We start from the raw sequence: 14,242 nt of genomic DNA on the forward strand, positions 1-14,242 counted from the left end.
TGTAATGGGTGTCTGCTGACAACAGAGGAAAGGAGAGAATGAGGAATCTTGGGCTCTATTCCAAGGTGTTTTCTGGCAGTCAAAATCTCTTCTGTATATTGTTCCTTCTGACCCCCACTCCAAGCTTATTCCAGACCTGCTTCCGTCCTACATTGTCTCAACCCTGTTGCCTCACCTAAGCTGTCTGTCTCCATTCCTCAGGCTTCTCATCCAAGTCCCATAATCCTTGTTCAGCCAGTCCCAGTCTCCCACATCCTCTTCCAATCTCAGGGTTTTCCTCCTTTTCCTCACTGATGCCCAGTTCCTGCCTTCTCCCTTAACTCCCAGTTTCCATGCCTGACAAGTCTTAGCTTCAGTTCCCAGCTCTGGATCCCTGTCCTACTTTCCTTGACTAGCTGCGGCCAGTTCCAATTTCTCTCTTCTTCTGGTCCCAGCTGTGCCAAAAATTCTCATCCCAGTTTATTAATTTCCATTTCCTCTGGCCTGGCTGTTGTCCCCTTTGTATTTGAACCCTCCACGCTGCCGGCAAGGGGGTCACTGAAAGCACAGGAGAACCAGGCTGCTTCTTCGAGCGATTGCTCATGTGCATTCCACTTTGGGTGTGCGCCAGGTGCATGCCTAGTTCCCAAAACCTTTTTGCCCTAGCCAGCAGCCGTAGGGTCAGTGCAGCGCCTCTGGAGTGGTGCCTGTATATGCACCGCCCCCCCCACTCAGTTGCTCATCCCCACTCTGTCGTTTGCTGGAGCTCCCTCATTGTTGAGCATTTGCTGGTAGCCTTTATTGTTTTAATTAGTTGTAAATAGTTTAGATAGGTATCTGCATAGGTAAATAGCTGTTCTTAGCACCTAGTGAACTGAGGCGGGTCTTTAACCCCCTCAGCGCCAGGGGATGCCTGGCTCCCCAGGGTTTAAAAACTGTTCAAAATGTAGCAAACGAATACCCAAAAGCGACCCACATAGAGCGTGTTTGAGTTGCTTTGGTGAGGCTCACCTCCAGGAGCGCTGCTCTATTTGCAAGGCCTTCAAACCTAGGACTTTAAAAGATAGAGCTCAAAGGCTGAAGGTTCTCCTAATGGAATCAGCCTTGCGCCCAGACATTTCCCCAGCGGGAACTCAGAGCGCCGCATCGTTGGTGCCGAGTGCTCCGATGCCATCAGAATGTTGCCAGCACCAAGAGCAGGACTCGGTGCCTAGAGCCTCCCAGCGCCATAAGAGCCAGTCCCCAGTGTCTCGCAAAAAGAGAAGATGGGACCGGGGTCAATCGCAAGAGCGAAGGAGGCAAAGGCAAGCTTCAGGGGAGTCCGCCAGATCGCACCGTGACCAGAGTCACGAAGTGCATGCATCGACTCCAGTGTGAGGGGGGAGCCCGAGCTCTCCCAGACTGCCCTGACGCCAGAGGCCTTTAGCACTGCGCAAGGCCCCCTGCAAATTACGATGCTGATACAGATGCTGCACTGGGAGCCTTCATTGCCCCAGTTCCAGGAGCCTGGTCAGGCTCTAGGGACCACGGCACAGTTTCTGACGTCAGTGAGACCCCAGCAAACGGTCACCTCCCTCGTTGCCATGCAGGCAGTGCAGGGAGCGCAAGAACTGGCAGGAGCTATGGGGCCCTTGGCACTGCTGTGGTCGTCGGTGTCAGATCCCATGTCAGCCTCGGACTCATTTTGCTCCAGCTCAGCTCGGAGCAGGAGTACAAGGTCATCTCGACACAGCAGGCATTGACACTGCTCCCAACGCCCCTTAGAGGGGAAGTGGCAAAGGCACCCCCCAAGGTGCCCCACATTGGCCCTTCTAGCCCCCATGGGTGATCCATGAGGCACAAGGGCGGGATGCTGGTCTCCCATTCAGGGCGTCCGGCACTCCTCAGGTGCCGAGATTGGCACCAACCACTGCTTTGGGAGCCCCGCCGAGAGAGCAAGCAGAATCATCGGCACTGGCACTGACGACGGCGCTGACACCAGCACCGGTGCAGTCAGAGGCAACCCAAGCATGGGCACCGCCCCTGCAGGCACCAGGGACTGTGGTGCAGTGGACCCCGGCACCAACAGAACTGGTGCCATCCCAGGAGCAGAGTGCCCCTGTCTTTATGTCACCGTACCAGAGAACACTAGGGGGCCCTTCACCCCAGGAGTCTGGGGGTACAGGTGGAAGAGGTCAGGGATGAAATATACCCTGTTACAAACATCCTCTCAACATCTGGACCGTCCAGGGTGGCACTGCCTATTATAAAGACAATTGCCAGCACTGCAAAGACAGTGTGGCAGACCCCAGCCTCAGCCTTTCCCACAGCTAGGAAAAATGAATGCCAGTATTTTGTCCCAGCCCAGGGAAATGAACATCTGTTCACCCATCCTCCCCCTGACTCCCTTGCTGTGGATGCTGTGAACAATAGGGAGAGGCAGGGGGTCCAGGGGCCCTCCCTTAAAAAAAATAGGCCGAAAGATTAGACCTGTGTGGTAGGAAAGGTTATTCTACAGGTGGCCTCCAGTTGGGAATCACTAACCAGCCAGCCGTGGTTAGCAGGTATGCGTACAATACGGCCAGCTCCATGGACCATTTCACTGAGCTGCTCCCACCAGACATCAAGTTGGAATTTATGGCCCTCGTGGGGGAGTGGAGACTCATATCTAGAGCAGCACTGCAGGCCACTCTAGATGCAGCTGATGCAGCCACCAGGGTCATGACCTCAGGTATAGCCATGAGAAGGGGAGCATGGCTTCAGCTTCCCTCTGGCAAAAGACCTCCTGGATGCCCCCAACTGCGCTACAGAGATGTTTGCGAGAGAGACCTCAGGGCAGTAGACATCAAGCCAGACAGCTGGGAGGAGCTGGCAGACGATCGCAGCAGATGGAGGCAGGAACTATACAAGGGCCTTCAGAAGGGTGAGTTGAGGACCAGACAGCTAGCAAAGGAGAAGCGAGCCCACAGAGAGCACAGCAAGGACCTGCCAGACACCCATTACATATGCAACAGATGCAGCAAGGACTGTCACTCTCGTGTGGGTCTTCACAGTCACAGCCGATGCTGCAAATGAGGATGCCAAACAGAACTACGAAGGGCGCGATCCATAGTCTACGTAGACTGAAAGATGCTACTACTACTACAGGGACAACATAGACAAGTTAGTTACAGTCCCCCCCAAGAGTGTTAATGGCATTATACTCGTGGCTAGAAGCTGGGTCAGTCTGCATGGGAGTGCCCTTCAATCTCCCGCAACCCTCCCTCTCCCTGCTCACAGATGCCTCAGGCCTGGGTTGGAGAGCACACCTGGGGGACTGCTAAACACGGGACCTGTGGAGCAAGACCAACACTCTGTTCCACATAAACGTGTAGGAGCTCAGAGTGGTTCGGCTGGTGTGCAAAGTGTTTCAGAGCGAACTGAAGGGTCAGTGTGTCGCCGTCAGCAAAGACAATATTACGGCAATGTACTATATAAACAAACAAGGGGGTGCACACTCATCACCCCTGTGTCTCGAGGCCCTCATGCTCTGGGACTAGTGCATTCCACACCAGATTCTCCTGAGGGCGTTCTACCTGCCTGGGGCTCACCACTTCTTCGCGGACCACCTCAGCAGGTCCTTCATGGACCATGAGTGGTCATTACACACTGAAGTACTGAGTTCAGTTTTCCAGAGGTGGGAACGTCGCCAGGTAGACCTCTTTGCCACTCATCTCAATGCAAAGTGCAGGATGTTCTGTTCTTACCAGAACTGAAGTCCGGGCTCTTGGGCAGATGCCTTCAACGTTCATTGGTCGGGTCTATTACTGTACGCCTTCCCACCAATATCGCTCATCTACCAAACATTACCAGTTTTGAAAATTTGGTTGGACTGAGCATCAGTTATCCTCGTGGCCCCAGCCTAGGCTCGACAACACTGGTACTCAACCCTCTTGGAGATGTCCACTCACACCCTGGCGCTGCTTCCACTGCACCTGGACCTTCTGACACAGGAGGAGGGGAGACTGAGGCACCCCAATCTGCAGGCACTGCATCTCACAGCATGGAGGCTCCATGGCTGAGACTGGTCAAGCTGGCGTGCTCCATACCTGTCAGGGAAGTATTGTTGAACAGCAGGAAACCCTCTATGAGGGCAACATATGTAGCCAAATGGAAAAGGTTTACCATATGGGCCACTCAAAAGGGGTTGTCCCCGGGGGAGGCCCCAATACCATGTATCCTAGACTACTTGCTGGCCCTAAGCCAGACAGAGCTGTCACTATCCTCCCTGAAAGTGCACTTGGCACCCATTTCGGCGTTTCACCCAGAGTCCAGGAGGTCATCGGTCTTCTCAGACCCAGTGGTGAAAAGATTCATGAGGGGAATGGAAAGAGTCAAACCGCAGATTCGGGTCACCCTGCCAACATGTGACCTTAATTTGGTTTTGTCTAAGCTTATGGCTCTTCCATTTAAACCTCTCGCCTCCTGTTCTATATTGTTCCTTACCTACAAGGCAGCATTCCTGGTGGCCATTACCTGAGCCAGAAGGATGTCAGAGCTCAGGGCCCTGATGATGGACCCACTTTATATGGTGTTCCACAAAGATAAGGTCAGGCTGAGACCCCACCCGGCATTTCTGCCTAATGGTCTCCCCCTTCCACATTAACCAAGACATCACCTTACCGCTGTTTTACCCAAAGCCCCATGCCTCCCCTGGGCAGCAGAGTCTACACACCTTGGATGTCCGGAGGGCACTGGCCTTCTACGTGGACAGGACCAAACCCTTTCGGAAGTTGCAGCAGTTGTTTGTTGCAGTGGCAGACAGGATGAAGGGGCACCAGTCTCCTCTCAGCGGATCTCATCCTGGACAGTGGCCTGTATCAGAGAGTGCTACAAACTGGTGGGGGTTCCCCCTCCCTCAATCAGGGGTCACTCCACTAGGCACAGGCATCCTCTGCGGCGTTCTTGGCCAAGGTGCCTATCCAGGACATCTGCCGGGCGGCCACTTGGTTCTCCATTCACACATTTGCAGTGCATTACGCAGTTACGCAGCACGCACGGGAAGACGCCGCAGTGGGCAGGGCTGCCCTGCACTCCTTTCGGGGCTCTGACCCCGCCTCCTAGGTGTTGCCTTGCATTCACCCAAATTGGAATGCACACGAGCAATCACTTGAAGAAGAGAAGACAGTTACCTGTTCTGTAACTGGTGTTCTTCGAGGTGTGTTGCTCATGTCCATTCCAAAACCCTCCTGCCTTCCCCTCTGTCAGAGTAGCCGGCAAAAAGGAACCGGGGGGGGCAGGGAGGATGAGTCCAGTGGTGTATGTATGGGTAGCCATACGGGTGCCACTCCAGGGGGCACTGCACTGACCCTAGGGCTACCGGCTAGGGCAAAATGCTTCCGGCAACTGGGCATGTGCCTGGAGCACACCGAAATTGGAATGAACATGAGCATCTTGAAGAACACCAGTTACAGAACAGGTAACTGTCCTTTGTGGCTCACTGCCTGCCCTTCTCAACCCTCAGCCCAGAGTGGCTGGAAGCAGCCGTCACAGTGAAGATCCACCTCACCCCAGCAGTTCTGGTCTAGAAGGTGGTCAGTCACTCTGGCAATGGTGCATACTTATATAGCCTGGTTAGGTCCAGGACCTGTTAGTACAACTCATCAGCAGCTAACACAGTCAGTCAGTGCAGCCCAGGGGGTCATTTTGCAGTGTGGCTGCTTGCAGTAGTAGGTATCCTTCAGTCTGCATAGACTATGGATTGCGCCCTTTAAAGTTTCAATTGAGGACTTCATTTACAGCGTCTATTGTGACTATGAAGACCCACACGAGAGTGACAGTCCTTGCTGCATCTCTTGCAGATGTAGTGGGTGTCTCGCAAGTCCTTATTGTGCTTTCTGTGCACTCGCTTCTCCTCTGCTAGCTGTCTGATCTTCATCTCGCCCTTCTGAAGGCCCTTGTGTAACCCCTGCCTCCATCTGCTGCGGTCGTCTGCTAGTTCTTCCCAGTTGTCCAGCTCGATGTCTACCTCTCTGAGGTCTCTCTTGCAGACATCTTTGTAGCGCAACTGGGGGCGTCTGGGAGGTCTTTTGCCAGAGGCTAGCTCACCATACAGGATGTTTTTTGGAATCCTTCCATCATTCATCCTGTGGACGTGGCCAAGCCAGCGGAGTCGACGCTGCCTGAGGAGGGTGTGCATGGTTGGGAGGCTGCTTGCACTCTCTAGGTTAACCCTAGTGATGTAACTCAGTGGTATGTAACTCAAGATAACCCAAAGTGAAGACTGGCTTCCAGACTGCCAAGGATGCAGGGCCAGCTAACACTGTCTGACCAGCCCCAAAGGAGATGTTTGTTTCCCTGTAGGGCAAGGTGGGGAAAGGGTCCTCTCCCTTCTGCAATGAAAGCAAATGCCATCTCTTTTTAGAGATGTGGCACAGATGGTGTCATGCTCCATTTCTCACTGTGCATTTGAAGTCAGTGCTACCAGGCAGACTCTTGCATCCCTGGAGTGCATCTGGCAAAGATATAGTGTGCCCAAAAAGCTTTGCTTCAGGAGGTGGATACTTGAGCCCTAACTATTATTAGGAATATGCACATATATGCGTAAAAGGCAATATATATGAAGAGAATATGCGTGTTCCCTACAAGGAAATGTATATAAACTGGGTGATTTAGTGCCGTTAACTGAGCCAGCCAGTATCTGTTCACAAAGTGAAGCTAATCTGCCAAATCCAGGGAGACTGTAGTTAAAAACTGCCTTTCAAACTTCTTGCTGTTAATGGCACAGCCTAGACAGAGCACTTATATCTCCTCATGCTCTCTCTCTGAGAGAATCCATCTCCAGAGCAATATTACAGATCAATCACTCTGAATCCATAATATTTGCATGCACTTATGTGTAGTTCATGCTAAGGAGGGTAAGCCAGAGCTAATCAAGCCAAAACATCATTTGTACCCTTGGCAGCTCCCTGCTAACTTTGAACAGTCCATTACATTAAAGTGCAAGGATCAAAAGATCTAGAAGTGAAATAGTGTGTACAACTGATTTTTAAATGGAATGACTATAAAAGTCAAAGTGCCTTGTGAAAGCATATGGGTTTCTACAAAGCTAATAGCCAGATCTAGCTAATACTAAATGTAAACCATAAATTTCCCACAAGCACCAGACAGTTTTCAAATCCATCTATCTAATCTATCAATTGTGGAAGTGTGGGGAACCCTAATCCCAGCCGTGCCTAAATAACTTAGTTCTCTGCTTACCTATGTATGTGGCCCTAGGCATCACACAGATATTTAAAAACTGACACAGTATTGTTCTTCCTGCCTGACTGTAGAGAAATATTTGTTTATAGCTCAGGTTTTTGTTATTTTTGCCTCTTTGATTATTGGCGTAAGTGAGTGGGTGTGTTGGGTGCCTGTGTGATTAATCAGGATTTCTTTCTTTGTCCAGAGGTGAGAATTTCTGGAATTGAAAAAGAGACTGGATTATATTTTAAAGCCCTTAAACTGGGACTGTTATGAGTTTAAGCACTTGCACTAAGCTGTATCTGTATTCCAGTCTCCTTTTAGATATTTGGCAGCAGCAGCAACAGCATTCTGGCAGAATTTTTCAAACTGCGCAGTTCCCTAACAAATTACAAGAATAGCTATATCTCTGATTTTGGTTTGCAGTGGACTGATTAGTAATCCAATATGTTTGTATTTGTTTACAGTGGGTTTTTTTATATTTCAAAGACTTATTTTCATCTTTTAGGAGGCATTCAAAGCCATGTGTGCATATTTTGCTACAGCCACCCACGTTTTGCAGAGTCATTCTTCTGCATGTGCGATTACCAATTGCAATACTTGCGTGTAGGCAAACGATGGATTTTGCAACCATTGTCCCTAGTCTACGCACAAGAAAGTTTACATTTATGGAGTATGTGCACAGCACACTGCAGCTGCAAAATGTGGATGTATGAAGATGTAAGCATAGGTCAGGTTGTGCGCATATAGACATGAGGACCAGAAATACTTGGAGGAGGAAGTTGCATTTATTACTATGACTAACCGTTCTTTGAACATTTTTTAATTTTCAGCCTAGGATACACTCAAAGCAATCGTTGTCAGTCTCTATAAAACATCACTTTTTAATTGAAAATAGGGAATGAGAGATCGTAGCTATTCTGCCAGGCCATTCTGCAGTTGTTAGCTAATCTTGTTTGGGTAGAAATCCAAAACTGAAACTGTCAAACTGAGCAGCAGCTGTTGACAGGGAATTGGGTGCAGCCAGAAAGTTGGTGTGCCAATCTAAGCAAGGAGAGGCATCATGGAGAAAATTGGAGGGAAAGGAAGTTCCTTTTAAATAAAACCCAGCAGTGACAGGGCACAGAAAGTTGAACTAGAACTTCTAGCCAGTTTATATCTTGGCAACCACATTCAGGTTTAGTACACTTGTGTAGTATAGCCCAGCTCCATTCTCTGGAGGCTTGGACTGGCTTCCTCTTAGTCGGGAGTGATTCCTCTGCGGTCTGTTCCTAACTTTTAGATGTCCTGGTCTCTGGTGATTTAATGACTCTGTTCTCTCATCTGCTCATTGAGTTGTCTGCCCATTTGGCTCCACTGATGCCCACAACCATAAACACATTATGCCCAGAGCATATCATTGGCAGCCGTGCTGACTTCCAGCACACTGTATTGCCTCTCAAAGAGGGGGAGTGACACTGTGCCTTGGTGGGCTGATCTGGAAGGTGGAGGTTGAATGTGGCCAGTGGCTGTAAGGAGGATGACTCCACAGGTCCTGAGGGTGTACAACATGAGAAGAGTTTCTGGGGGCACCCCGACTCGCTCTACCTGTGCACAGTACAAGAGGCTTGTATTAGTTATCCACCTAGATTGGCCAGAGTAGTAGACTTGCCAGGGATTGAAACAAGCACATTTGAATCAAAAAGCATTACTGCTACTGCCTGAGCTAAACAGTCAGATCCATTAAGTTAAAGAGAGTATGGAGTTCAATAACCACATGATTTCTATAATATTAGTCTAGCCACTAGAGGGGGACAAAGAGCCATATTCTGTTTGCATGGCATGATCAGCCAGATAGGGCACCAAGTACTAGCATAACATTCAAGGGGTATAAGGTCCTCCTGACAGTTTTATTTTTTAGTCACCCAGGTATCTCATTCAGTTCATCCAAAGGGAAGTGACAAGGTCTTGACTGCAGTGGGCTCTCTCAAGGTTTATTATCCAGTTCAGAGCGGAGGGCACAGCCATGTGAGTGGCTGTGATGCCACCAGGATGGGCAGAGATTAGACGATCCTCTGTGATACATGCAACCGTTTGCACCAAGCCACAGTGGAAGTTCAACCATTCCCTCACTTTCCATCTTTGGAATAAGTATGCACATTGCCCATGTAGTGTGTGGATACAGTTTAGAGTTTGCCACATGCACTGTGAGGACGGGGAGCCTGGCACTTGTACAGTTGAGTCATTGATTAGATTTTTTTGTCTGGAACATTGGCAACTATCCATGCTTCAAACTGTCTTCCACATGGAAAGGTGTGGCACCAATTCAGATGTCTTTCCTTGATTTTAAGGTGGTGAGAGGATTTTCTAAGTCATGGTGGAGCAGCAGTGTGGTATTTGCTGTGATCTTTATGTGCTCCTTAACTGCCTGTCGGGGTACTTCCTGGTACATTTCGACCCAGTAGCACTAGTCATGGAAATAGCTTTGCTGGGAAGACGTTGCTAATTATGTAAGGCATGACATTGATTTCAGCATAAGTTAAAATGGTACGTATGCTTTTGTTCCAAACTGAGACACATTGTTCCACTGAGGAGGTGACCAGGACTAATGTCATTATTGGGCGCGTACAATCATTGCTTCCCCAAGATGTTCCAGAAAGCTTTTGTATGATGCAGACTGTGGTTTTCATTTTCCTTTTGGGTTGTTCAAGGTGGTGATAGAAGCTGAATGTGATGGCCAGGGTTATCCAGAGGTACTGTGGATTTTCATTAAACCTGGAAAAGGTTCTGTCTTCTCCCTCACCCAATGTTTTCTGTGTGGCAGCTGTTGCTGCTGTAAGTGGCAGACAGCCCTGGGTTTATAAAAATGTCCTTAGACTCATTCATTTGTCTTGAAAATATATTATTTTTCTTGATTTTGGCAAGGAGAGAATTCTGGCCTCAGTGTAAATTTCTCTCTCTGCCTCTCGCACACATACTTCATTCCCTTTGCTGCATCGCCAACATTTTTAACTCACTTTTTTTTGCCGTCACTTTCCGTTAAATAGTAGGCAATGTCCGTAGGCTGTTCTGGATCAGTGACAGTGAACTATTATCTCATTAAGAGATATCATGTGGCACACATATAAGGATCCTTGCGTGTATCTGAAAAACACACACACATTGGCAAAATTTTTTTTTCTTTATTTGTGGGTGTGTCTGCCAATTTAAGCTCTGCCTCTGCTGCCCACATGCTATTGTGCCTACACTACTACTTATCCTCATGCTAGCTTGGTGGCAGCCAGTGAAAGTATGTGTACACCAGCTGGGAATCGCACCCCTCACTGGTAGGGTAGATAGCGTCACCAACTTTCTAATTGCACAAAACTGAATGCTCTTGCCTTATCTCTGGCCAGCCCCTTCCCTGAGGCCTCGCCTCTTGTTGTGCCCTTTTCCAAGGCTCTGCCCCTCAGAGTGACTGTAAGTCACTCCATCCCCCTCCTTCTCTGTTAATTTTCACCCACCCACCTGCCTCCCTCATTTGCACCAGGTTAGGATGAGAGGCTGGGATGCAGGAGGGGTGAGGGTGTCAGCTGGGAGCGTGTGCTCTGGGTTGGGGCTGTAGATGAGGGGTTCAGGGTTCAAGAACGGTCTAGGGCTAAGTCATGGGATTGAGTTGGGGATAGGGGTGGGGGAACAGGTTCTGGAGTGGGACCAGGGCTGGGAAGTTTGGGACACTGGAGTGTGCTCTGGTCTGGAGTGTGGAGGAGGCTCCAGGTTGAGGCAAGGAGTCAGGGTGTGGGAGTGGATGCAGAGTCCAGGCTCCAGGTGGGAATTTAGGTGCAGAAGAGCAATTGAGACAGGTGGCTGGGATATGGGAGGGAATGTGGGGTGCAGGAGGGTGTTCAGAGCTGGGTAAGAGGTTTGGGGTGCATCTTCCAGGCTCCACCCACAAGTACATATCACAATGGGGCCCTGATCTTCATTAGAGCCTATGGGCTTGCTTCTGTGCCAATGGAAATCAAGAGTAAAACTCCCTTGGTCCTCAGTGATGCAAGATTGGTTCCTATTCATGCTACTGTAATGCAGATAGTAAAGCAAAGGGTGTGGGCTGGCAGCTAGAGAGACTGGTGTTCATAAGCACAGCTAGAAACAGCAACACTTGCTTCCCCACCCTGCTCATGTGCTTCAACCCTTCCATTGCATATGACCCATTTCTCTGGATAAGATAACTTCATGTCTCCAGGTCTTGCCAGGTCCGTCAGTAGTTCCCATTAATGTGAGGGTGGTTTTAGCCATGTGGACTCCTGTCCATCGGGAGATGTGCCAGAACCAACAAACTCTTTTACATTTGTTAAAAAGAACAAATTGTCAGATGGACTTCCAGACCCTATTGAAACTCTGTTCAAAAACTTTCTCGAGTTGAGAAATTTGTGAAAACCGGCCATTTCCCACAGGAAAAAATAGTTTTTGACAAATCAGTGGTTCTTGATTAAAAGACATTTTGTCAAAAAATTCCTGACCAGCTATGTTATCCTATTGACAATCCCTGATCCCAGTTCCATGTAGCACCTGGAAGACTAACAAAGGTAATGAGCTTTAGTGGGTAAGGCCCAGATTAACACAGTTACCCCTCTGAGCCCTGTTCCGTGGAATGTGAATAAAAATAGGGCTGTAGTTGAGATAGTTTTGGTATATTTTCCTATGTATTTAATACCACATTGCTCATATATGTGTCTTGGTAGTTTAGCATCACACTATCAGTATTATCTAAAAAACTTCTATTGTTACCTGAAATAATTCCCTTGTAGTCAGTATATTTAACTAAATTTCATCCCCTATCTCCATCCTTACTAAAGGCAACTAGACTAGTCTTAGCCAAGATTCCAACATAGACAGGAAGCTGAAATCACAAGAGAGAAAGCAAATGGTTATATTCAGATTAGGTTCTTTGTTTGCACAGCTCTCTAATAACAAATACAACGCAGAACTCATAAAGGTTTGATGCAAGGTTCATATGAATGCTTGGGGGGGTTGTGTTTGTTGTTTGTTTGTTTGTTTGTTTGGTTTGTTTGTTTTTTGGCTGTCTGAGCTTTGGAAGATTTGGTAAATGTTTATCCAAAATAAGCAGATTTTGTTGTGAAACTGATGAAACTAGCAGTCCCCTAGCCAAATCATCAGGATTGGTAATGCAGCCAAAGATGCTTATAAGTGTCTGAATTTTACACTAAGTTTTTAGATTTGTATGGGAGAAAAACATCAATCAGGATCCCACTTCATTCTGTGAACTTTGGAAAGTTCTGCACTCAGAGCTGTAGGTTGTAGTTTGGGTCTGAAACACTAAGCAACACAAGGAGATCTGAAAACAAGCAAACTGAGCCCAAGAGTCATGCAGAACAAAAGGGAATGATTCATGACAAGACAGGTACATTTCCATTCTTTCTGACCTTGGTCATTACTTAATAAAACTTTGAATGCTTTTTCAGGGACATTTCATCATTGGTTTACCAGCTGCAAGAGGTGATACTGACATTCTTAAGAAGTGTCTCGTGATCTGGTGGGGGGGAATGCAACTTGGGGCACCTTAAAAGAAGCATGATTTTCAGAAAGTGCTGAGTACCACCATCTGAATATCAGACTGCTGAATAACCGATCTTGAACAGCTCTGGCTCAAAAAGCATATATTTTGCTGACCATTAACCATATGCTTAAGCACTTTCGTAAATTGGGGCTCTACCAGATTTTATTAGCACCCTAAATAAGAATGGAGGATAGCAAAGAAGCTCTTTTTTTAAACAAATTTATCAGTTAAATGTTCACCTGGATCATTTTGAGGTGATGTATGAACACTTAGCAAAAAACGTTTGTAATGGAAAGCCCTATTTGCAGTTTACTTTCTGCCCTCAATCATACCCTATTAATCAATCATAGAGTCACTCATGACAGGACTATTATCTGACCATCCCTGACAGGTGTTTGTCTAGCCCACTCTTTAAAATCTCCAAGGATGGAGATTACAAAGCCTCTATAAGCAGTTTATTTCAGTGCTTAACCACTCTAACAATTTGCAGCCTAAACTGCCCTTGCTGCAGTTTGCCTATTGCTTCTTTTCTATCCTCAGAGGTCAGGAACAGTTCTTCTCCCTTGTCCTCGTAACATCCTTTTATGCACTTGAAAAGTCCCATCTCCAGCCTGCTCTTCTCCAGACTAAATAAACCCAGCTTTATCAAACTTCCCTCACAGGTTGTATTTGCTAAAAGATTATATTATTATTGTTGCTCTTCTCTGGACTTCAGCGTGCCCACACCTTTCTTAAAATGTGACACCCAGAACTGAACACAATACTCCGGTTGAGGTCTAATCAGTGCAGAGTAGAGTGGAAGAATTACTTCTTGTGTCCTATATATGATACTCCTGTTAATACATCCCAAAATGATGTGGTTGGTTTGTTTTTCCATTGCAGCAGTGTTATACTGTTAACTCATATTTAGCTTGTGGTTCACTATGGTCCCTAGATCCCCTTCCACAGTATTCTTTCCTAGGCAGTCATTTCCCATTTTGTATGTGTTCATCTGATTGTTCCTTCCTAGTTTCCTTCCTTTTGGGTTTCATCCTATTTACTTGGGACCATTTCTCTAGTTTGTCCATTCAAATAAATTTGAATTATAATCAGGGTTGCCATATTTTAACTTTCAAAAAAAAAACTATGCTCCTGAGAAGTTTGAAAGAGATACCATAGTACATTAATACAAAGTGAGTTGGTAGATACTGATATAGATACACTTCTCAGGACTGTCCGCTTTTTTGAAAGTTCAAACATGGTATCCCTAATTATAATCCTGTCCTCCAAAGCTCTTGCATCACAATACTAGTGATTTTTTCGGTGCTTCCGTCAGAGCATACGAGCAGTTAAATTGTATGCAATTGTAAAAATATGTACATACTTTAGTGGCAAGAATTTGGGATGATACTAAGATTTAGCAAATATTCCTGGTCATTGCTTTCTGGATGACATTCACCCCCGTGCAGATGGCCAGCAAAAGGCCACACTTAAGCCATAGCGTGGAGACTTAAATGGTGCACAGGGCATTGTCATGGGCCT

Source organism: Carettochelys insculpta, chromosome 12 (genome assembly GCF_033958435.1).
Source record: "Carettochelys insculpta isolate YL-2023 chromosome 12, ASM3395843v1, whole genome shotgun sequence".
NCBI classification, from domain to species: Eukaryota; Metazoa; Chordata; order Testudines; family Carettochelyidae; genus Carettochelys; species Carettochelys insculpta.